The sequence below is a fragment of the Rhinoderma darwinii genome, chromosome 2, assembly GCF_050947455.1.
Source record: "Rhinoderma darwinii isolate aRhiDar2 chromosome 2, aRhiDar2.hap1, whole genome shotgun sequence".
NCBI lineage: Eukaryota > Metazoa > Chordata > Amphibia > Anura > Rhinodermatidae > Rhinoderma > Rhinoderma darwinii.
In genome coordinates, this window is record NC_134688.1 from 414,609,191 (window position 1) to 414,634,675 (window position 25,485).

A 25,485-nucleotide genomic window follows, 5' to 3' on the forward strand; every position below is an offset into this window, starting at 1 on the left:
GGAAGACAACTTAAAGGGGTTGCCCGATTTCAGCAAATTTATGTTCATTTTTGTAAAATGAAGTTAAACAATATTCCCAAAAACTTTCTGCATTAATTTCTCACGGTTTTCAACATCTCTGCTTGATGTTATTCTGTAGGATCATTTATTGTTTAGCTCCAGTGGATACAATTCAGTCCATGGTCATGTGATGGACACACAGGTGCATGGCTCGTTACAGTACGTGTATCAGAGCTGTGTCTTCTAACGATCCCAGCACCTGTGTGTCCATCACATGACCATGGACAGAATTGTATCCACTGGAGCTAAACAATAAATGATCCTACGGAATAACATCAAGCAGAGATCTTAAAAACTGTGAGTAATTAATACATAATGTATGTTGGAAAATTGCATAACTTTTAACTGTAAAAAATTTTTTGTTATACATTTGCTGTAGCCGGACAACCCCACACGTCAATCACATCTTCATCACTGTCCATTGTGGTGGTGTAAAAAGGCTAAGGCCTCTTGCACACGACCGTTCTGCCACTCGGGCAGTTTTTGACGGCATCCGAGTGGCACCCGATAGTCTTCACGGAGCCATTCACTTTAGCGGGTGTATCGGGTCAGTGAACAATGGTCCAAGTCTCTGATCCGAGGAAAGATAGAACATGTCCTATCTTGCCTCGGATCACTGACGGGACTGGGACGGCACACTCGGTCGTGTGCACGAGGCGTTAATGATAAAAATTGTGTTGTCCATATCGACATCATGCACCCTGGTCATGTGACCTAGACATGCGACTGCATAGACGACGGGTTGTAGCGCATTTAGACATGTATATACACCGTGATATTACACACTTTGGTAGGCCTAGAGCCTCGTAGCTATAGTAACAATGCTTCTCATGAATATCTTATATATGTTTAAATAGTTTCCTCGCAATCCTGTTGTGCAGACAATAACTAATGTCCCTCAATAATATAATGTAGGTGAGTAGTTCTTCCTCACATCCAGTCACGTCGCTTGAACATCAACAACTAGACAGATTACCTAAACCTTGTTTTGAAGCCTGTCACAACCGCGCATGCGCCTTTCCCCTTTCCTGCGTCACTGCCTATTGTCATCCCTCCCTCCGCAAGCTGTCTCCCGCCGTCCACGCCTAGACAGCAGAAGACCACAGCGCGCTTGCGCAGCTCGTTAGCTCCGCCTTTTCTCCCCCCTCCCTTGGAGCCGGCCGGTCGCTCCCTCCTCCCCTACAGCGGTTGATATGACGTCACCGCGCTGAAGAGCTCCGTTTCGTTGACAGCGCGGCGGCGGCTGCCCTAAGTGCCCGGCGGAAGGGACAGTCAGAAAAAGGAGGCGCAAGATACCGACTCGGGTTCTCCGTGGTGGAGGAGGAGGTAGAGGGTTTCTCGCTTGAGGAAAATAAAGAGCCATCAGCGGGGTCTTGTTTGGCGCCTCGTCGTCCCCTTGCCCAGCCCATTATCGCCGTCTTTTGAGTATTTTTTTTTTTACACATCTGTTTTTGCTTGTTGTGTATAAACGAGACCGGAGCTCCCCCGCCCTTCTAAAGACCTTCCTGAGGAGGAGTCACTGGCCCGGGAGAGGCCGTCACTCGTCGCCGCACTGTGTGCCCGGATGACTCCCCCGGTAAGTGCCTGACTTCGCCATTGTAACGTGTGGTGTCCCCGTGAAGGACGGAGGTGGCAGGCCGGGCCTTCTCCTGACGATGTGGCTGCTGCAGCTATTGCCGCCGCCTCCTCCCTCCTTCATCTTCTTCTCTCCTCTCTCAAAATGGCGGCCAGCCGTTACTGCTTACACACCGCAGGGGGCTGCTGGGAAGGAGGCTGGGGGGCTCGTCGCTGCTCTAGAGGGAAGATGCTGGGGCGAGGCACTGGCTGGGGTGTGGATAGCCGTGTAATTCAGCCACATCTGCAGTGTGGATGGGCACATCCCTGATTGTGATGCCCCCTCCGGTCCAAGCTGCCCATGCTGACAGCATCTCCAGGGTTGTCATTGACAGGACATTGTGGAACATGTCTTGTCCTGTGATTGTTATATATGACCGAGCCTATGGGGGAAATCCTTATGATGTGCAGAACATATGTTACCTGGAGGGGATGGCACCGCTCCATCAAGCGTCCATCACAATAAATGCAGATTCTTTAGCACTATTGGCTTCATATTTTCTTGTTTCATTGTATGTTTTGCAGCATTGTAATGTCATGATGATGTGTGAGGCTTTCTCTGTACAGCGCTGCAGAATATGTAGGTGCCATAGAAATATTGGGGCTGGCACTTGAGTGGTATATGGCCCGGCAATGACATTACTGAATGCATTCTTCCTTACAGTGATAGTGACACCAGCATTTCTCATACAGATGGGCACCTGCCATTATACCACCGCTCCTTTATTGATTAGAATAATACAGGTGCCGGATGAGGGCCTTACGTTGTACACGACCTCTAGCCTATCAGAAAATGGCAGGGATAATATAGGAACATGTCCGGATCTCACAGCTGGAGGAGCAGACCGGCACTCGGTAATGACTTAAGAGGGTCCACCCATATACTAGGGGTCTGCGGTGCTGTCATCCACCGCTGTGAGCCTGTAATCTGCTAGGGTGGCTCGCAGTAATCCACACTGTTGCTTGTACTGGAGATGGAATTGTCAGAGGCGGGGAGGGGGAGATGGCTGAATCATGGCTAGGTGTGTGGCTGTGCACACCCATGTTTTATATAGTGCTTATATCATCTCTACATGGGGATGATGCTATGAATCTACCTAGGGATTGCCCAACATCAGTGCTGGGGGTGACATCCCCCCTCTGAATGCATTGAGTGATCCCGTCTGTGATGTCTTATTCTGCTGCAGGTAAAGAATAGAAGGGAAGCTGCTTGCTTGTGGGATAGCAGGAATTGATGCTGTGCACAGACTGGGTGGAGTAAGGAGATGGCTGTGATCAGCCATGCACAATCCCTTCCTGCCATGATCCTGGTGCACCCATGTCACTATGTACATGTCAGATTTATGTTACATAATTTTGCTTGTTGCATCCCAAATGCACACTTGTTGAATTTTGATGTTTGCTGTAATATTAAATGTTGATGTCTGATACCTGGTGCATCCAGGACGTAAACCCATCCTGCATTTGATCTGTATAACCCGCACTTTATGTGAAGCCCCTGTTCAGTGCAAATTTATTGCAAACTTTAAGTGAACTTTGATGTTAGTTTTACTGCGTGACTTTGCTGGGTGATGTGGAGATAGACTTCCTGGGTGTCCCATGGACTCTATGGCAATGCTTTCGTGCGGTGTGACGTGCCCTCTTTTGTGAGCTGTCTGTACAAAGGTGCCGTTCTGCTGAGGTTTTCTTTTCTGTGTCACTATCTTTTATTGTGCTATATCTGCCACTATGTGATCTGAGTGGTTTGCCTGTATCCTCTGCACATTAGAAGTTGATTCATGTCTGTTCCTGGGCACTGCAGCACCATGTGACAATGACATCTTCTCAACATTCCATTGTTGCCTCTTCGTTTCAGAATTTGCAGGGAATATTCTTTCCTTTGTTTTTCCTGGTGTTGTGACGTGTGGTAGATACTGTGCCCCATTTTCCGGGTGTCACATCTGTCTGGTGCCCCACTTGCCTGTTTAGAAGCCCTCATTCTTTGTCTTATTGCCTGCCACTCCTACAATGCAGTGCTTGTCGAATGCTTGGAAACTTCTCCGTTGCATCATTCCCTAGCTGGAATGGATTGTTAGCTTTGTCAGGCACGTTTTTGATTTCTGTAATTTCTAAGGTCAGTTTTTCTTCCGAGTTTCTATTTGATAATAGACAGTGATTTTTTTTATCTTCAGACACAAAGGAAGTTTGACACCTGCTGTAAGCGTGTGTTGTGTGATGTTATGCCTCAGAGTTGGCTTTGTTTAGCCCGTCTTCTCCAAAGCATGTGAGCCGGCGGGTACTTCTGACATTTCAAATTTGTAGGACATGCACCTATTCACCAGTGACAGGGTTGTTTTTTTCCCCCATTGAAACTGTTTTTGTTTTGGTTTTTTTACCCTACCAAAGTATTTATTTGTTTTTAAAAGGTAACTATTCTTTGCCACCGCTCATTATGGGAAGTTTTATTTTTAGAGTTGTCACCTCGGTCTGTTGACAGATGACTGAAGTCTCGGATGACCTTGCCTAGTTTTTTTGGGTTACCTACACATTTTCTTGAACTTGCTGGTCCTCCTAGATTTAGTATTGAATATATCTTCTGAATTTTGACACTGGTGACGATCACCCACCAATGTTGAGAATGAGCAGATCCTGGCGCTGGTCTTAAAGGTGTTGGCCGGTTCCCCATAAATCCAACTTAAACATAACCAAGAAAGTTATTCCACTTACTAAATCTTTGTTGGTTTCAGTTTTGTGTCGTTCTTTTTCCAATTGTTGCACTTCCTCTAAACAATGGGAATCTCCAGGCTAGCTGTCCATATCCCATTATAGCCCTTGTGGTCATGCAATCTACCCATGTGGCCGCGTTCATCTATGCGCATATACAGGAGCTTTCACAGATCACTATAAGCCCATGCGCTGGTGGAGAACATGCTTGCAGTTCACTGCATGCATGCATGGCTTTCCCCTATATAAGCGACTGCGTGAGCAGGAGGCAAGGACTGTGACACTGACCACAAGCCTGGGGATATTATTATTTACATGAAGCTACTCCAGAATTTTTAAGTCTGCACAAAAAAAGCAACAAACAATTTAGTAACCGTTTATTTTGATAGTTGAGCTGAATTTAAACTTAAAGGCCAACCTCTGAAATGAACTTAATCATGTTCTATTAATTCTCCTTTAAGGAGGACCCGTCTGCTCTCCTGGAATGTATGTTTTACTAAATTCTTGAATTCCTTACAAAACAACCATGCTGGATAACATTTTATTGAACCTCTGCGTTGTACCGTTTCTGGAAATGTATGAATAAATTGACGAGTGTTACTATTCCCCTTGCCAATAATGTGACTCACACTGATACTGTCCAGTTAGGGACACACCTCATTGATAAGTCGAATGAAAGCACCCAGTTGTCAATATATTAATACGTTTCCAGGAGGAATAACAGAGGAATGTAAACATCTAAGGCCTCATGCACACGACCGTATTTTTTCCCACCCGTAAATACTGGCGTAAATACGGGTCCGGTGTCACACGTATTCCACCCGTTTTGCACCAGTATTTACGAACCCGTGCTCGTAAATATGGGTCCGGTGTCACACGTATTCCACCCGTATTTACGAGCACGTTTTTGGCGGCAAAATAGCACTGCACTAATCGGCAGCCCCTTCTCTCTATCAGTGCAGGATAGAGAGAAGGGACAGCCTTTTCTGTAATAAAAGTTAAAGAAATTCATACTTACCCGGCCGTTGTCTTGGTGACGCGTCCCTCTCTTCACATCCATCCCGACATCCCTGGATGACGCGGCAGTCCATGTGACCGCTGCAGCCTGTGATTGACCTGTGATTGGCTGCAGCGATCACATGGCCTGAAACGTCATCCAGGACGTCGTGCCGGATGTCGAGAGGGACGCGTCACCAAGGCAACGGGCGGGAGACCGGACTGGAGGAAGCAGGAAGTTGCCGGTAAGTATGAACGTCTTTTATTTTTATTTTTTACAGGTTTATACTGATCGGTAGTCACTGTCCAGGGTGCTGAAAGAGTTACTGCCGATCAGTTAACTCTTTCAGCTCCCTGGACAGTGACTATTTACGGACGTCGCTTAGCAACGCTGCCGTAATGACGGGTGCACACATGTAGCCACCCGTTATTACGAGAGCTCCATAGACTTCTATGGACTGTCCGTGCCGTTATTACGGCCAGAAATAGGACATGTTCTATCTTTTTCAACGGCACGGGCACCTTCCCGTGAGAAAACGGGAAGGCACCCGTCGCCAATAGAAGTCTATGAGCCCGTTATTACGGGTCGTGATTACGACCTGTAATAACGGGAGTTTTTACGGTCGTGTGCATGAGGCCTAAGAAAAAGTTCTCCAGCATTGTTACTTCATGGGGAGTATAAGTATTTACTAAGGCCGGATTCACATGAGCGTGTTCGGTCCGTGGTATACCTGCAGTATTTCCCGGACCGAACACACTGCAGGGAACCGGCTCCGATTGTCATAGTTATCTAGGAGTCCCTGCCTCGCTGCGGAAAATTGTCCCGTACTGAAAACATGATTACAGTACGGGACATTTTTCCCGCAGTGAGGCAGGGACTCCTTGCGTCATAGATAACTGACGATCTGAGCCCGGCTCCCTGCAGTGTGGTCAGTCTGGGAAATACTGCCGGTATACGGTCCGAATCAGGGACCGAACATGCTCATGTGAATCCGGCCTAAAACAGACGTGTCAGGAGAGCAGGTTTGTGGTCCACTCCCTTGAAAGAGGACCAAAGTGTCGACACATTTGACACTGTCCCTCAGACGTCTAATGGGTAAATTAAGGACTATAGGTTTAGATAGTATAGTTTGTAATTGGATTGAGAATTGGCTCAAGGACCGTATCCAGAGAGTTGTGGTCAATGATTCCTACTCTGAATGGTCCCCGGTTATAAGTGGTGTACCCCAGAGGTTCAGTGCTGGGACCACTATTATTCAACTTATTTATTAATGATATAGAGGATGGGATTAATAGCACTATTTCTATTTTTGCAGATGACACCAAGCTATGTAATATAGTTCAGACTATGGAAGATGTTCGTGAATTACAAGCTGATTTGGACACACTGAGTGTTTGGGCATCCACTTGGCAAATGAGGTTTAATGTGAATAAATATAAAGTTATGCACCTGGGTACCGACAACCTGCATGCATCATATGTCCTAGGGGGAGCTACACTGGGGGAGTCACTTGTTGAGAAGGATCTGAGTGTACTTGTAAATCATAGACTAAATAACAGCATGCAGTGTCAATCAGCTGCTTCAAAGGCCAGCAAGATATTGTCGTGTATTAAGAGGCAATGACTCACGAGACAGGGACATAATATTACCACTTTACAAAGCATTAGTGAGGCCTCATCTACTATATGCAGTTCAGTTCTGGGCTCCAGTTCATAGAAAGGATGCCCTGGAGTTGGAAAAAATACAAAGAAGAGCAACGAAGCTAATAAGGGGCATGGAGAATCTAAGTTATGAGGAAAGATTGAAATAATCCTATTTAGCCTTGAAAAAAGACGACTAAGGGGGGACATGATTAGGACATACAAAAAATATGGTGAAATCCTGTTCCATGTAAAACCCCCTCAAAAAACAAGGGGGCACTCCCTCCATCTGGAGAAAAAAAGATTCAACCTGCAGAGGCGACAAACCTTCTTTAGGCCTTATTAACACGAACGTATAATACGTCTGTGCTACGCGCGTGGAAATCACGCGCATCGCGCCGACCTATGTTAGTGAATGGGGCCGTTCAGACTGTCAGTGAATTTCACGCAGCGTATGCGCGCTGTGTGAAATTCCTGACATGTCCTATATTTGCCCGTGTTTCGCGCTGCACGCACCCATTGAAGTGAATGGGTGCGTGCAAATCGCGCTCGGCACACGGAAGCCCTTCCGGGTGATGCGTGCTACAGTGGTAAAAAACTATGAATGAAAACCGAAAAGCACCACATGCTTTTCTGTTTGTAAACATAAAACCAGAGTGTCATCATGATGCCGGCTGCACGACAATCACGCAGCCACGCACAATGTGTTTATGACACACGGAACTTTTGCGCGCTCAAAAGCAGCGTTTTTTGCGCTATCGAAACTGACATGTCCGTGTGAATAAAAACTGACATGTCCGTGTGAATAAGCCCTTACTGTGAGAACTGTGAATCTATGGAATAGTCACCGCAGGGACAGTGGATGGCTTTAAAAAATCCTTGGATAATTTCATAGAAGAAAAAAATATCAGCTCCGATGTGTAGAAATTTTTCCATTTCCTTTCCCATCCCTTGGTTGAACTTGATGGACATGTGTCTTTTTTTCAACCGTACGAACTGTGTAACACTTCTAGTACAGCTTTTGTCCCAGCATCTCATTAGGTGGCTATTCACATGATTGAATTGTCGACTACCCCCGACTCGGCCGAGCATACATGTTTATTTCAACAGAAAAGAGGGAATAAGCAGCTTCCAGACCCATCTGGCAGCAGCTTATCTCCCTTGAGAACGAAGCATGGGACGTGTTGAAATCCCACATGCCAATCATTTTTTCACCTGACATCCGCTGTCGTGGAAGTGTTGGGAGGCCCTTATACACAATCGGTCGATCCTGCCAAAATCGACGGGTACGGCTAAGTTTTGTCTAATGGGCGTGGGCACCTCATTGTTCACTTCAAAGAACCTAAACGTTTAAGTCCTAGAGTTTCAAAAATTTATTTTTATTATCTGAGCCAAAAAAAACCTTTTCCGTGTGGTTTAATAATTCACTTATTTTCAAGCTTTACTTTGTGGTAGACATATCAATTTTGACTAAAGGTTTGGTGCTGTGTAACTTTGTATGCAATTTTTATATATGTTGTGAAAGTCTATCCTTGCACTTGAATGGCTTTATAACTAGTAGCATTTACTTAGGCTATGTTTACGTCTGCGGTGTATGCATAGCTCGTATGCTGGGAAGAGCTCCCGGTGTACACGCTAAATGTATCCGTAGGGTTTCATTCTCCCGACGGATGTCAACAGTGTCATTTTTGCCTCCATCATACTGGTGTAAGTCAGTATAGAGTGAAAAAGTCTATGGGGGACGTATCCCACACTGGCAGCCTTCCCTCGGAGGTATAAGTCGGGAGAACCTCCCAGTGTATACATCTAATGTAGGCTATAAATGTAAAGTGAAGATGGCCTTACATGTACGTTTGTAAAGTTACAATAACAAAAGTGTTTCCAAGAAGTCGTTTTGAAATTGGCAAAATTGTGTCTTTATGGCTGACCTGGGTAATGTCTGACTTTTTCTTTCTGTCACTCTTGATAAGTCTGGTCTTAGGGTATGTGCACACACACTAATTACGTCCGTAATTGACGGACGTATTTCGGCCGCAAGTCCCGGACCGAACACAGTGCAGGGAGCCGGGCTCCTAGCATCATAGTTATGTACGATGCTAGGAGTCCCTGCCTCGCTGCAGGACAACTGTCCCGTACTGTAATCATGTTTTTACGAGGCAGGGACTCCTAGCATCGTACATAAGTATGATGCTAGGAGCCCGGCTCCCTGCACTGTGTTCGGTCCGGGACTTGCGGCCGAAATACGTCCGTCAATTACGGACGTAATTAGTGTGTGTGCACATACCCTTAAGGTCGGTTACATTTGTAACTTGGACCCACATTCAGCATACAATGCCAAGTCTGGATCTGCTGCGCCTTTGATTGGCTGGAAGATCCAGCAAGTCCTCATGTGTATTTTGCTGGTAAAGCACCTGTATTACTGAAGTGCATGCGCTGGCTGGCTAGTAGCACCTCTCTATAGTACTACATGCTCTGTACTGCTCTTACCTGTGTCGGGATGAGTTTCTCCTTTGTACTCCAGGTGAAGGCACAATACTATTTTTCTTCTACACTGCGGAGTGTACTGTACTCATGTTCTCATCGTAGAAAGTGACTTACGACTTCCATCAGCTATTTCTAACTTGCTTTATCTGTAGAAGTGATCTTATTTCTTATTTTTGTTTGACATTTTGAGGGTTTTGCAACCAATTTACTAGTTTCCCATAGTTTCCCATACTTACAATATTTTTAACTCCCAATGGTCATCCCGGAACCAATGAATATTTTAACCATAGGAACCATTGTATGTGCAAATATAACAGTAGATCATATAAAAATGGAAAGAAAAATAACCTCACACCATGTGCTTGATATTTGTAATTGAAATAGATAACTTTTGTCGCACAATTGGGTATGTTTGCCATTAACCACTTAACGACCGCCCGCCATCTCTTGACGGCAGGCAGTGCATGTGTTTAGTCTACAGCGATGTCTTTTGGCGTCGCTGTAGAAGGCTGATGAGCACTCATCCTCTAAGCAGGAGCTGTAACTAACAACTCCTGATCTTAGAGAAGCCTGCTGAATACAGCTGGGGTAAAAAACATTCGGACCCCGGCTATTTAAAGGAACAGTGTCATCACAAATATTTTATTTATATGTTAAAGATGTTAGTGCCTTAATATAAACGTTTATTTTCATTTGTGTGTTTGTGTTTTACTGTTTCTTTTTTTCACACTTTTTTTTCCCTATGGGGGCTGCCATTTTTTGTTCCATTTCTGTGTGTGTCGATTAACGACACACACAGACATGGAATACGGCAGCCACAGTCCCATAGGGACTGCGAACGGCTCCCGTCCCATTGACTGCCGTGTACGGCGTCTGTGTGGGAACTGCGCATGCGCCGCTCCCACACAGTCCTATTCGAAATTGGCGCCGTCCGGCGCCATTTTCCTGTGGACCGGAAGTCGCGGCCGGACAGTAAGATTACTACTTCCGGTCGCGGCTTCCGGACAAGTGCACATGTAAAAGCGGCAGCAAAGGGAGCGGACGGGCCGCGGCGGCAGGAGCAGGTAAGCGATTTCAATGTATGTTAGTGTTTGTGTGTGTTTACTACTGCATGTAAACCTACTACACTGTGGGTTACCTCAAAAAATGGCGACGCACAGTGTAGCAGGTTAAACCTTTCAAACCCCTCGTTTATCCCGTCACTAGCCAGGATAAAGGAGGGGGGGATGCTGAGCGCTCACTAGAGCGATAGCTTTTAACCCAATGTTGCAATGCTGCAATTTTGGGAACTAGCTCCAAACAGCTCCATCTAGTGACCAAAAATGGGTAGTATTATAAATTTGAAAAAATTTATAATATTTCCTGACTCGCGAAAAAAATAAAAAAAATTTGAACAATGTTTTATCACCCACACACTAAATGTTTAAATTTAAAAAAAAAAACATGTTTTTGGGGCGACACCATGCCTTTAACCCTTTGAACGCCGCGGTCCGTGACCGCGGCAAGATCAAAGGGAACTTCCCTCTGATCGTGCCACTGGAAACCTGGTGACGTGATCAAGGAGCAGGGAATCCCTCTGCAGTCAGCCCTGGGGACCTAGAAATGACCCCAGGGCTGTCTGTTTAGTTTGCCTGCTGCTAGGGCACACTATGGGCTGCCCTAACAGCAGCCGGTGCCAGTGACAGTGTAATGTATTAGCATACAAGAGTATGCTAATACATTATAAGTAAAAAATAAAGTTAGAAATAATTTTATTCATTAATGGGATTAAAAAAGTAACAAAAAAAAAAAAAAATTCCCCCAAAAAAAAATGATTGCATGAAAATATATCTTATTGCCCCTACACTAAATAATAAAAAAAAACGTACACATATTGGGTATCTAAATGACCGTAATAACCTGAAGAATTAATCGAACTGGTTATTTAGCGTATAACGTGAACGGGATAAAAATAAACAAGAAAAACTATGTCGAGAATAGCTTTTTCCTATAGTCACGCTGTAAAAATAATTTTTTTCTACCTCCAAACTGAAAAAAATACAGTTTCTCCCGCATAAAACAAGGCCTCATACGGCCATGTCAATGAAAAAATAAAAAAAAGTTATAGTTACTGAAATGCAGAGGTAAGAACTAAAAAAATCTAGCTGGTCATTAAGACTTTTCAGGCCCGGTCATTAAGGGGTTAAGAGGGTTTTACACTGGACGATTATCGGGCAGACAAACGTTCTATGAACACTCGTTGCCGATAATTGCCCTGTGTAAACGGGAACGATCAGCAGCTAAATGAGTAAACGCTCGATCTGCTGGTCGTATCGTTTTAAAGTGAAATATTAGCGTTGTCTGCAGCACATCCCCCTGTGTAAACAGGGAGACGCGCTGCTGACATGATGATGTATGGGGACGAGCGATCGGAGTAACGACTGCTTGTCCCCATCCATAGCTCTGTGTGACAGGAGCAAACGAGCGCCGATCAATGATGTCTCGTTGATCGGCGCTCGCTGCAGCTGCTGAACATCAGCAGGTGTAAAGGGCCTTTTTGTGTCAAACAACCCTTTACAAACATGGGGGGCGGTTGGAATTTATTGACTTATGTAAAGATCTTACCCATGGCAACTTATCACGTATGTTGCTTTCATTTCCTAACTCTTTGTTGTCAACTTTCCAATTGTACTAGTTTTGATCAATCTCCCCGTGATGTTTAATTTAGCAGATCTTATCAAAAATATCTTCATCCATAAATCCCATCAATTGATTGGTGTTCCTTCTTTTACTCCCTTCATAACTTGGATGACGTGTTTGACTGGGGTGTCTAAAAGTGTTCTTTTGGAACCGATCTATGTTCAGGATTTGCCCTAGGTAAATTCGCCAAGGATTTTAAAGATAATCTCCGGAAGAAATCCACAGCTGAAACTGATTTCTGACGCCGATTGGCACGTGGATTCGAGCACAGATTAGCTCCATTGTAATTCAAAAATGAACATGTGCAGATATTTCTAAGAGCATTCAAATGGAGTGTTAAAAACCTCATTGACCTATATCACTTGTGAAATTCTGCCAGGATTTCACAGCAATCTGCAACATGTGAACGTGGCCTAATTCTGTCATGTTGGCGTTTTAGTTTACACTTTTAAGACCCTTGCACACGCTGCCGATTTTGTTGGAGAAATTTCGGCGATTGGTTCCGTTCATCTAAACATATATGCAGCTTGTGCCGTTGTCCTAGAATAGACCAGATTCATGCCAATGTTCATTTGACACAAACCTCTCAATGTTTCTTTAAAATAAAAATCTGCTTTCACATGGTCTACTCATGACATTCATAAATAAGTCTTGAAAGAATAGATCTTAACATTGATGCGGCTGTGGTTGGGGATATTTTTTTTTAATATAAGGATCATGGTGGGAATTAACCTTTCTACACCAGTTTTGTGGTGAAAATTTAGACTTTTGGGCATCTTCACCCTATGGCACTTTTAAAAAAAAGGGTGGTACTTCACAAAAGTGCCCGCCCAACGGATTTACTACACTTTATGCCAATAAAAATGAATCTAGGAGCTGGTGTAGACTTTATGTTGTGGGGCGTAGCAAGGTAGAGTCCCAGAACAGACTACCCCTTCACCCCCTTCGGACATTAACAATTTTTGTAGTAACATATAGTAGCAAAGAAAAAGCAAGACGAAGCTGTAGAGTCAAACATTTTCAGGGGAAATGTGACTTCTGCAGCAATTTCATCTACAACATATATAATAGTCAGTTGCTACTTAGCAACAGGCTGGAAATTGACACTTTACTAGTAATACAGATACAGTGGGAGTGTGGAGTCTGTTGCTAAGGGCCGGTAAATGAGCGAGAGTCGACCATGTAGCGCAGCGATCGTCCCTCGTTTAGCTCCATTTACACGGAGCAATCATTGAACGGTTTGGGGATGTTTGTTCACCCCTGTACATTTTTTTAGGACCGCATGAAAGATGTGACTGGCCAACAAACAAGCTTGTTTGTCTGCTGATAGCTTATTAAATGGGCAACGAGCATGACGCCCCCCCCCCCCATCACCTGCCCACGTAAAAGGGCCTTAAGGAGAAACTAAAGTAGTTTTAAATACTTGTGTAACACTGATGTTTACCTCTAAAGCTGACCGGTATTCTGCTGGGTGAATGAATCCTACCGTCTTAACAGGTGTCAGTGCCTTTCTTAGGGCGGGTTCACACATGGCGGAATTTCACTTAAATTCCGCTGCGGACACTCCGCAGCGTTATTCCGCAGCGGAGCCGTTTCTCCATTGACTTTCACTTTAATTTAGCAGTGTTCGTTTACACGATGCGTACAATTCCGCTGCGGAGCATAGGCTGCGGAGCGGAATTTGGTGTCCGCAGCATGCTCTGTCTGTTGCGGAGCAGTGGCGGACTCATGGCGGAATTTCTCCATTGACTTCAATGGAGATTCTAAGTTCCGCAATGAAGTCCGCAGCTGTCATGCACATGTCATGTGTGCTGCGGATGCGTCTTGCTTTTTTAACTTGACATTTCTTCATTCTGGCTGGACCTATGTATTTCTAGGTCTACAGCCAGACTGAGGAAGTCAATGGGGCTCCCGTAATGACGGGAGCGTTGCTAGGAGACGTCAGTAAATAGTCACTGTCCAGGGTGCTGAAAGAGTTAAGCGATCGGCAGTAACTGTTTCTGCACCCGGGACAGTGACTACCGATCTCAATATACATGTATCTGTAAAAAAAAATGAAGTTCGTACTTACCGAGAACTCCCTGCGTCTGTCTCCAGTCCAGCCTCCCAGGATGACGTTTCAGTGTAAGTGACGGCTGCAGCCAATCACAGGCCAAGCACAGGCTGCAGCGGTCACATGGACTGGCGCGTCATCCAGGGAGGTCGGGCCGGATGCCGAAGGAGGGACGCGTCATAAAGACAACGGGCGGTAAGTATGAATTTCTTTTACTATCACTAGGGAAAGTGCTGTCCCTTCTCTCTATCCTGCACTGATAGGGAGAAGAGAAGCACTTTTCCTGCAGTCCGCAGCGGCCAGTCCGCATCAATGTACTGCACATTTTGTGCAGATCCGCAGCCGTAATCCGCAACCCGGATTAGGTGCGGCATTGATGCGGACAGTTGCGGAGGAATTCCGCCATGTGTGGTCATGCCCTTAGTTTTGTTCTTTTTTCAGTTGGTATCCACTTTATTATGCCCGGTCTAGTTAAACTTCTCGCAGTATGTATGTATATATATATATATATATATATATATATGTGTGTGTGTGTATGTTTTGCATGTAATTGCAGTACAGAGGGTTTTCAATACATATTAGGCTATGTTCATATCTGCGTTGTGTTATTTCGTTCTCAGTCAGAGGAGCAGAACAAGGGAATAGCGGAAGCAACGGTTGCCGCCGACGGAACCCATTGACTTTAATGGGTTTGCGTCGGGTTGTCTGGTTTTACTAGAGAGCATAGTGCAGCATTCTGCGCTATGGTCTCTCGTAATCTCGGCTGGATCTGCCTAACGGAGTCCAACACAGATGTGAACGAGGCCTATGTTTAATAGAAAATATTGTAAATGCATTACCTACCTTTTTTTTTTTTTTTTTTTTTTTTTAACTTTGTGCACTTCAGCCTTGGTATGTAGTTTTATGGGTGGAGTGATATTTATGCGAAAATACCTAGGACCAAACACAACACTAATCGGACTCATTTACCCCCCCTCTTCAAAATTTCATGGCAATTTTCCATTTGTTGGAATATTTTGTGGACTTCTTTTTCTTCATTAGATCAAGGAAATATTAATACAATGCATTATATCTATTGATGTATCTCTATTCTATAAAGTGGCTCCGAAGAATATGTTAGCGTTAAGGTATGTGCACACGACCTATTTTCAGGCGTTTTACGCCTGAAAAGACGGCTCCAGTACATCTGCCCGTTGCTTACATTGGGTCTTAGAATGTTCTGTTCAGACGAGGTGTAATTTTACGCATAGCTGTCAAGACTGCACGTAAAATTACGCCCGCCTAAAAAGTGCAGGACACTTCTTGGAACCTTTTTGGAGCAGTTATTCATCGACTCCAATGAAGAATAGCTCCAATTACGTCCGTAAAAGACACCGGGAAAAACGTGAGTACATGCAAAAACGTCTGAAATTCAGGAGCTGTTTTCGCCTGAAAACAGCTCCGTCATTTCAGACGTATTTTGCGTTGTCGTGTGAACATACCCTAACAGGAAATACTTCCTTTAGCTACGGGAACATTTTGAGAACATAGCCTAATGTCTAAGGGTATGTGCACACGTAGTGACCAAAAACGTCTGAAAATACAGAGCTGTTTTCAAGGGAAAAGAGCCCCTGCTTTTCAGACATTTTTTGAGCAACTCGGGTTTTTCGCTGCATTTTTCGCGGTGTTTTCGCAGCGTTTTTTACGTCCGTTTTTGGAGCTGTTTTCATTGGAGTCTATGAGAAAACGGCTCCAAAAACGTCCAAAGAAGTGTCCTGCACTTTTTACGAGGCATAATTTTACGCGTCGTAATTGCCATACGGCGCGTAAAATTACGCGTCGTGGGAACAATACAGCGTTATACCCATAGAAAGTAATGGGCAGATGTTTGACAACGTATTTGAGACGTATTTTCAGACGTAAAACGAGGCAAAAAACGCCTCGTATACGTCTGAAAATAGGTCGTGTGAACCCAGCCTTAGGCCTCCAATGCTAACACATGCAGATTTTCATTGAGGATTCTAGTACAATGCATATGAATAGGATTTTAGAAAACACTGGAAAATATGACCCCAAATTTTTCATGTGCGTTTCGCCCTATCTGTTGTGGATTTTATTTGAAGGGTAAAATCGCTGCGCAGTCCACTTGTAATTGATGCCATTTCAGGCCATTTCCTCAGGGAAAATTAAATGATCTTCAAAACAGTTCTGTAATAAATTCTTTAAAATGGTCTACACATTGTACTCTTCTAGTTCATAAGTTGTTTTTAGTTTTTGTATTTTTTTTAAATAAAAATGTCAAACTTTTCAAGAAATATAACAAAGCAAGTACAACAGTACATTCAAGAAGTGGTAGAGCAGTCATGAGTACAAGGAGGGACTGTATGCAAGTCACAATGCAGAATGATCATGCTGTAAAGTCACATAGCAATTCCTACCAAGAGATAGGAATACAAAGTAAGGGCTTATTCACACGAACGTATAATACGTCCGTGCTACGCGCGTGATTTTCACGCGTGTCGCACGGACCTATGTTACTGAATGGGGCCGTTCAGACTGCCTGTGAATTTCACGCAGTGTGTCTCCGCTGCGTGAAACGCACGACATGTCCTATATTTGTCCGTGTTTCGCGCTCGGCACATGGAAGCACTTCCAGGTGCCGCGTGTGATTCGCGCAACAGCAGTAAAAACAATGAATGAAAACAGAAAAGCACCACGTGCTTTTCTGTTTGTAAACCTATAACCAGAGTGTCATCACGCAGCCGCGCACCATATGCTGATGCCACACAGACCTTTTGCGTGCGCAAAACGCACACGCTCGTGTGAATTCGGCCTTAGACTAAGACTCCTAGTTTAGACATGTTTTTTTCCGTCTAATGGGATCAATTACGGTTTAACGCCTTAACGCTCAGCGACATACTATTCCGTCATGCTGACCGCTCCATTCGCGCTCAGTGACAGAATAGTACGTCGCTGGAGTAACGGCCGTTTCTTCCTGATACAGCTGTCTTGTACAGTGGTTGCCGCAGCTCCTATAGCGGGGACCGATCGCTGTGTCCCCGCTGATTAACCCCTTAAAAGCCGCGTTCAATAGCGATCGTGGCTTTTTAGGGGTTAAGCTACCATCGCCGGCCTGCTACACGATAGCGGCCGGCGATGGTGACTATGGCAACCAGACACCTAACAATGGCGTCCTGCTATGCCATCAACGGAAGCCTAGTGGGTCCTGACAACGTCAGGACCCACTATGCTTGCTGTCAGTGAGTAGCTGACAGCTCTAATACACTGCACTACGCATGTAGTGCAGTGTATTAGAATAGCGATCAGGGCCTCCTGCTCTCAAGTCCCCTAGTGGAACAAAGTAATAAAGTTAAAAAAAAATGTGTAAAAATAAGAAAATAAGTTTTAAAAGTAAAAATCCCCCTTTTTCCCTGATCAGTCCTTTATTATTAATAAAAATATATAAACAAACTATACATAATTGGTATCGCCGCGTCCGTAACGGCCTGAACTACATAATTATTTAGTTATTTATCCCGCGCGGTGAACGCCGTAAAAGAAAATAATAAAAAAAATGTACCACAATCACAATTGTTTGGTCACCTCCCAAAAAATGGAATAAAAAGAGATCAAAAAGTCGCATGTACCTAAAAATGGTAATGATGGAAACTACAGTTCGTTATGCAAAAAATAAGTCCTCGCACGGCTTTCTTGATGGAAAAATAAAAAAGTTCTGGCTCTTAGGCTATGTTCACACAGGGTATTTTGCCGAGTTTTTTGACGCGGAAACCGCGTCGCAAAACTCGGCAGAAACGGCCCGAGAACGCCTCCCATTGATTTCAATGGGAGGCGTCGGCGTCTTTTTCCCGCGAGCAGTAAAACTGCCTCGCGGGAAAAAGAAGCGACATGCCCTATCTTCGGGCGCTTCCGCCTCCGACCTCCCATTGACTTCAATGGGAAGCAGGAGAAAGCGTATTTCTCGCTGTTTTATGCCCGCGGCGCTCAATGGCCGTGGGCGAAAAACGGCGCGATAATTGCCGCGAAAATCGGCGTGCAGGGAGAGGAATATCTGCCTCAAAGTTCCAAACGGAATTTTGAGGCAGATATTCCTCCCCCAAAATACTCCGTGTGAACATAGCCTTAGAATAAGGTAACACAAAAAGTAAATGATTTTTTACTAAAAGTATTTTATTGTGCAAACGCCATAAGACATAAAAAAACTATAAACATATGGTATCGCCGTAATCGTATCGCCCCGCAGAATAAAGTGAATGTCATTTATAGCGCACGGTGAACGCTGTAAAAAAAATAGAATAAAAAAACAATAGTAGAATTGCTGTTTTTTAGTCACCACGCCACCTAAAAATAGAGTAAAAACTGATCAAAAAGCCGCATGCACCCCATGAAAACTACAATGAATTCCTCAAGGGCTGTAGTTTCCAAAATGGGGTCACTTTTGGGTGGTTTCCACTGTTTTGGCACCACAAGACCTCTTCAAACCGGACATGGTGCCTAATAAAAAGGAGGCCTCATAATCCTCAAGGTGCTCCTTTGCTTCGGAGGCCGGCGCTTCAGTCCATTACCGCACTAGGGCCACATGTGGGATATTTCTCAAAATCGCAGAATCTGGGCAATACGTATTGAGTTGCGTTTCTCTGATAAATCCTTTTGTGTGTTAAAAAAAAAAAAAAATGGTATAAAAAGGATTTTCTGCCAAAAAAAAAATAATGTCAATTTCACCTCTACTTTGCTCTAAATTCGCGTGAAACACCTAAAGGGTTCATAAACTTTCTAAATGCTGTTGTGAATACTTTGAGGGGTCTAGTTTCTAAAATGGGGTGTTTCATAGGGGTTTCTAATATATGGGCCCCTCAAAGCAACTTCAGACCTGGAACCTAAAAAAAAGTAAAAAATGAGGCAATACTTCGCTTCTTACATTATACTCATAATGAGCCGTGCCCATCCCGAGATGGCCCCAGTTTTGACAGTTTGTATAAACAGAGACCCCTATTAGACCGTTTCAGTGCCCGGTTTTCCCAAACATTCACCCCCGAGAATTGTATTTCTATTGATGAGTCCCTGGTACATTTTAAAGGGAGGGTTCAATTCCGCCAGTACCTGCCGGGTAAGAGTGCAAGGTATGGCGTGAAGATGTATAAGTTGTGCGAGAGTGCATCAGGGTATACCTACAGGTTTAGGATATATGAAGAAAAGGACACCAGAATGCCCCCCTTCCCTTACTGGGAGTTAATGCAAAAATTGTGTGGGATTTGGTGCACCCACTGCTGGACCAGGGTTACCACCTCTACCTGGATAATTTTTATACCAGCATCCCACTTTTCAACTGCCTCGCTTCCAGAAATACTGCGGCATGCGGCACTGCTAGAAGAAATCTGAGAGGCCTCCCTAAGACTCTGCAGGGCAAACGCTCAGAACGGGTGAGAGCAGGGCACGTTCTAGCAGCAACATATTGTGTGTCAAGTACAAGGACAAGAGAGATGTCACACCAGTACCCATGTACCAGTACAGAGACCCTCCCCCAAACCAGACTGCATCCTGGACTACAATAGGTACATGGGAGGGGTGGACTTGTCAGAACAAGTCCTGAAGCCCTACAGCGCCATGCGGTGTGGTATACGAAGCTGGCCGGGCACATCATACAGATGGCTTTGTACAATGCGTACGTGCTACGTCGATGTGCAGGCCAGAGGGGAACTTTCCTGGAATTTCAAGAGGTGATTATCAAGAACCTAATCTTTAGGGACCAAGAAGGGGGGGGGCACCCAGTACTTCTGGAAGCGAGGCCACACGCATCGTACCAGGGCGGCAACACTTTCCAGGAGAAGTTCCCCAAACTGGCAAGAAGGGAAAAAGTCAAGAGGTGCAAAGTCTGCTATAAGAGGGGGATAAGGGAGGACACAATATATCAATGTGACACATGTCCTGAAAAACTAAGGCTCGGTATGAAAGTGTGTTTTAAAAGTATCATACATCCCTTGATTTTTAATCTACTCCAGTTTTACTTACCCTGATGCACTCCGCACAGCTTATCCCCCTCATCTTTCCCTTCTGAGCCCTGCTGTGTGCCCAGGCAGCTGATAACAGCCACATGTAGGGTATTGCCATACCTGGGAGAACCCACATTACAGTTTATGGGGTGTAGGTCTCCGGTCAAAATGCTCACTACACCTCTAGATGAATGCCTTAAGGGGTGTAGTTTTAAAACGGGGTCACTTCTCGGGGGTTTCAACTGTACTGGTACCTCAGGGGCTTCTGCGTACATGACTTCGCACCAGAAAATCCCCAGTAGGCCCAATGGTAGTCCTTTGCTTCTGCGCCCTCCCATGGGCCCAAACGCCAGTTTATCACCAGAAATGGGGTACTGCCGCACTCAGGACAAATTGGGCAACAAAATGGGGTATTTTATTTCTTGTGAAAATAAGACATTTTCAGCCAAAACTACATATTATTGGAAATTTTTTTATTTTGTTTTAATTCCCAGCCCAATTCAAATAAGTTCTGTGAAAAAACTATGGGGTCAAAATGGTCACAACACCCATAAATGAATTCCGTGAGGGGTGTAGTTTCCAAAATGGGGTCACGTCTGGTGGGTTTCCATTGCTTTGATACCTCTGGGGCTCCCATGGGCCCAAACAGCAGTTTATCGCCACAAATGGGGTATTGCTGCACTCAGGACAAATTGGGCAACAAAATGGGGTAGTTTGTTCCCTGTGAAAATAAGAAATTTTGATGAAATTTTTTCCAATAAAATGTCATTTTTCATTTTTTTTTTTAAATTTCACAGCCCAATTCAAATATGTGCCGTGTAAAAACTGTGCGGTCAAAAAGGTAACAACCATAAATTAATACCTTGAGGGGTGTAGTTTCCGAAATGGGGTCACTTTTGGGGGTTCCTTACTGTTTTGGCACCTCAACACCTCTTCAAACCTGGCATGCTGCCTAAAATATATTCTAATAAAAAAAGAGGCCCCAAAATGCACTAGGTGCTTCTTTGCTTCTAGGGCTTGTGTTTTATTCCAGGAGCGCAGTAGGGCCACATGTGGGACATTTCTAAAAACTGCAGAATCTGCACAATACATATTTAGTAGTGTTTCTCTGGTAAAACCTTCTGTTACAGAAAAAAATTAATAATTGAAATTCAGGAAGAAAAATGAAATTTGCAAATTTCACCTCCACTTTGCTTTAATGCCTGTGAAATGCCTAAAGGCTTAAATAAACTTTCTAAATGCTGTTTTGAATACTTTGAGGGGTCTAGTTTTCAAAATGGGGTGTTTAATGGGGTTTCTAATACATAGGCCCCTCAAAGCCACTTGGGAACTGAACAGGTACCTTAAACAGGCTTTTGAAATTTTCTTAAAAATATGAGAAATTGCTGTTTTATGTTCTAAGCCTTGTAACGTCCAAGAAAAATAAGAATGTTCAAAAAACTATGTCAATCTAAAGTAGACATATGGGAAATGTGAACTAGTAACTATATTGGGTGGTCTAACCATCTGTTTTACAAGCAGATGTATTTAAAATTCTGAAAAATTCTATTTTTTTTTTTATACATTTTCTCTAAATTTCGCAATTTTTCACCAATAACCACTGAATATATCGTCCAAATTTCACCACTAACATAAAGCCCAATGTCTCACGAGAAAACAATCTCAGAATCGCTTGGATAGGTTTAAGCATTCCGACGTTGTTACCACATAAAGTGAAAAATGGGCTCTCAGCCTGAAGGCCCAAACTAGGCTGCGTCCCTAAGGGGTTAAAGAATAAATTAGGTAATTTGCTGTAATTTTGCTTTGTGAATGTGGCCTAAGGCCCCATGCCCACGACCGTGCCTGTAATTACGGGCGCAGACGGCCGCGGGCAGTTGTACGCATTTGACAGTCCGCATTTGCAGGCCGTGCTCCCATTATAAAGTATTGACGCACGGTATGTTAAAAAAAAAAAAAAGGCCCTTTTATATTTTTGGCGGAAGGTGTCTGTAATAAAAACAAACAAACAAATGTCTTCGAAAAAGTTAGCAATGCATCGGTGTTGTGGAAAGTACAACTCTCAAAGGTTTTGTACACTTTTCAAACTGCCATGTTTTTAGCCTGTAGCAAATCTTAGGTTTTAGCTGCAAATTTGTAGGGCAGTGGCTTCCTGGCTTCTGCGAATTGTCTAGTGCCGCACACACGAAGGCCGGGTTCCCACGTAGAGTAAATGCTGTGGAATTTCTACAACGGAATTCTGTGCGGAAATTACGCGGCATTTACAGTAGCAGCAAAGCGGATGAGATTTGGTAAATCTCGCGCCCACGCTTCGGGAAAAAAACTGCAGAGTCAATGTTAATTGACCTGCGGTGCGGAATTTAAATCTGCGTGTCAATTTATGCTGCGTTTTAGTTGATTTTCCATTGCCGGTTTCCCCATTGTAATCAATCGGGATGCCAATCCCGCAACAGAAAGCCAAGTGTTGCGAATTTTGCGGCATATTCACAGTGATTATGTTGCAAAAATCGCAACTACGGAAAAAGTAAAAAAACATACTTACCCCAGGCTGCAGTTGTCACATGGACCACAGCCTCATCCAGGGAGGCTGGACCCGCTTGCACAGGGGGGGACGCGTTGCCATAGCAGCCTAGGTAAGTATGAGCCTCCGAAAACGTGGTGCGATTTTTCGGACGGAATGTACTGCGGGTGCTAGATTGGACACAACGCGTGATTTTTACGCACCGTATCCGACCCGTGGCAATCCGGCCTAATGGGTATTTTTACACTTAGCATAAATACTGCAGAATTTTCATCCATATTTGGCACATACACACAATGTGTATTACGTGTGTATTTGGCTGCAGCAATTACTCAGTGTAATACACGACCAGTAAATGTACAAGTATCCTCATCTACACGTTGCAGAATTTTTTTTACTTGTAAATTGAAGGTCTTGTTCTCACAATGCAGAATTTGCATGCATTTTTATTTTTTTTAAACCAAAAAAAGAATTGTATGCAGGAGGGCAGACCTATAAGGCCTTCCTTATGTTCCGTTCCTGGTTCTGGCTTAAAAAAAATAACTTGGCTTTTAAAAAAAAATTCACTGTTTGAACAAAGCCTTACAGTCCCAGAAAACATCTGGGGCAGAATAAAAAAATAAATAAAAATAGGGCAGGTAAATGTCACAAAAATCTGCAGCAAATATTGCGGTTTTGCTGCGCATATTGTTGTTGGGGAAAACATTGGAAATTTTCCCCAGCAGTTTTATTTTTGAATTTAGTGTGAAGCATTGATTGTAGCAAATGTTATGTGAACCTGCAGTTTTTACAGCATTTCCGTTGCGTAAACACTGTACAAACCACAACAAAAACAACCTATTTTGGTGCAGTATTTAAGGGCCAAAGACGCAGCATCTCCGCTAAGATTACGCAGTATAAATTGTCATGTTGCGGATTTGAACACTTTTTCACATTAAATTTCTACCGTTTGTGCCTGTAATTTGCGTCATACACTTCTCCATTTTCACAGCATATAGTGATCTTATTACATCACTACACACACACACACACACACACACACACACACACACACACACACACACACACACACACACACACACACACACACACACACACACACGCACGCGTTACTGAAGTATCCTGACAATGGATATACATTACCTCCAGCCGGGACGTTATGTCTATTCACAATCCTGACACTTCTGTAGCTTCTGTGTGATATTTACAGCAAGGCAAGCGTAATCTCGTGAGATTACGGTGTAACCTGTCATTTAAAACGAGATTACGCTTGCCTTGCTTTAAATATCACACAGACGCTACAGAAATGTCCGGATTCTGAATAGACCTCACGTCCTGGCTGGAGGTAATGTATATTCACTGTCAGGACACTTGAGTAACGTTATAGTGTGTTTATGTGGCTGCACATAGTGCTGTAATAAGATCACTATATGCTGTGTAAATGAATGGGGAGAAGCGTATGACGCTGATTGGTCAGCGTCCTACACTCCTCTGTACAACGCCCACTTGGGCAAAAAGTAAAACACGCCAGTTGTCCATTAAGAAACTCATTAGCATAAAGCTAAAATAGGTCATAACTGTCAAAAATGATCGTTTTTCGAAATAAAAAACACTCCTGTAATCTACATTACAGCGCCGATCACATTATGTACAATATAGGCCATTATAGGTTTTTATTATACTGTAGCAACTTGTGAACAGGGACTTCAAATCATCTAAAAATGTGTTAGGATATACCATCACTTTGAGATGGTGAATCCCCTTTATAACTGGTAGGTTAGTAGCACAAGTAGTGAAGGGCGCACAGTGGCTTAGTGGTTGGCACTGTTGCCTTGCAGCTCTGGGTTCCTGAATTTAATTTGCACCCAAGAGAAACATCTGTTTACAGTTTGCATGTTTTGCCTGTATTTGTGTGGTTTTCCTCTGGGCATTAGGCCTTGTTCACATCTGCGTTCATTATTTCATTGTTCTGCTCCGTCAGAGGAGCAGAAGGGAATAACCCGGAAGCGCCGGGTTCGTTGCACCACAGACACCATTGGGCGGCGGACCGAACCCATTGACTTTAAAGGGACTCTGTCACCAGTTTATCAATTCCGTGTCTCCTAACAAATCTAATAGGCGCTTTGTTGCTGATCACTGCAGCGTGACTTGTTTTTTTTTTGTTTTTTTAAAGTTTTTTTGCAAAGTTGAGTATTTTTCTAAATATGTAAATGTGGCTCTAATAGCCGAATAGGAGACGACTTTCTTTCACTCTGGGCGGTGTAATGTTTTCTGTATGACGCTGTCCAATCAGCATGCAGCTTCTCCCCCTTCCCTGCCCAGCAACACCATGTGATCATATAGTATATAAATTCCATTCCCAACTGTTTTCAGCTGGTGATATCTCCTGTACAGCTAGAACTGTGATATGAAAGACTATAATCTCCTCGTTCATAAGCCACCAGAACAACTGTTCTAGTTAGTTCACAGCCCGAGATATGGCTATTTGAAATGACCCCCCCCCTCATTCCCTCCAGCCTCAGTCTCACACACAGTGTGTGTAGCAGCTTTGGTCTGATAGGACAGAGTCTGTGATGTAGCTCCACTTCAGGAGAATCACTGCTGTTACCTCCCAGTTGTATAATAAACTCTTTTACATATTTAGAAAAATGCTCATAACTTTTTTTTTTATTTTTTAAAACAAGTCACACTGCAGTGATCATCAGCAAACCGCCTATTGGATTTGTTAGACACGGAATTGATAAACTGGT

At 43.9% G+C, this 25,485-nt stretch overlaps 1 protein-coding gene across 1 annotated transcript in view; it reads left to right on the forward strand.

Annotated features, from left to right (window-relative positions):
* Positions 1-1,154: 1,154 nt before the first annotated feature.
* Positions 1,155-25,485, forward strand: part of PAFAH1B1 (platelet activating factor acetylhydrolase 1b regulatory subunit 1) — a 109,828-nt gene continuing 85,497 nt past the window's right edge. Inside the window, exon 1 of the mRNA XM_075854228.1 lies at positions 1,155-1,636. The gene's annotated coding sequence lies outside the window, so the exon portion shown is untranslated. The remainder of the gene's footprint in view (positions 1,637-25,485) is intronic.